The following is an 871-nucleotide window of genomic DNA, read 5'->3' on the forward strand; positions in this document are numbered from 1 at the left end:
TTAAAAGGCTTTTTGGGTTGGTTTAAACTGCATTGTTAGTTTTACTTTTAAGTTAGTGGCATTGCTTCATCAGGGTTATGTTTGTGTTTCAGTCGACCACAGGTGTCAAAGATATGGCCTGTGGGCCAAAAGCGCCCCGCCAGAGAAACTTTCTTGGCCAGAAGCATGAAGCTGTAACAAGCAACAATTACAGTTACAATTTTTGCAATGAAAGGAGCTGATATTTGTAAATTATCCACTGTTATAGTCAGAGAAATGGACAGAACACAACACTGAGACCCAAGACTAAACGGGAGACAACGTGCCCAATACGTGCACTTATTTCTCATCTCAACTCATGTTCTACTACCGCTTAATCCTCACTAGGGTCGCGGGGGTTGCTGGAGCCTATCCCAGCTGTCACTGGGCGTGAGGCGGGGTACACCCTGTGCAGGTCGCCAGCCTATTGGAGGGCTACGTGCACTTATTTTTCTTAGGAAATTTCATTCTTTGCTAAAGAATATTTTTAAATATCCTAATTTACCTGCGCTTCTTAGCACTAAAACAAATGGGAAAACAAGAATACCTTAGATGTGGAAAAAACTCTTCAAGAAAACTCAGTTGCCTTTGTTTTTTGGATAAATGTGCTGTAATTCATCTCATCTCATCTCATCTCATCTCATCTCATCTCATCTCATCTCATCTCATCAATTCAATTCAATTCAATTCAATTCAATTCAATTCAATTCAATTCAATTCAATTCAATTCAGTTCAGTTCAGTTCAGTTCAGTTCAGTTCAGTTCAGTTCAACTGTCATAAATGTCTGTAGCTGTGCCTTTAAGACGTCCCCAGGCCACGCCCCCTCCGTGTGACGTTCCCCGACTCCCGGCA

This window comes from Mugil cephalus, chromosome 1 (genome assembly GCF_022458985.1).
Source record: "Mugil cephalus isolate CIBA_MC_2020 chromosome 1, CIBA_Mcephalus_1.1, whole genome shotgun sequence".
Classification (NCBI taxonomy): Eukaryota; Metazoa; Chordata; class Actinopteri; order Mugiliformes; family Mugilidae; genus Mugil; species Mugil cephalus.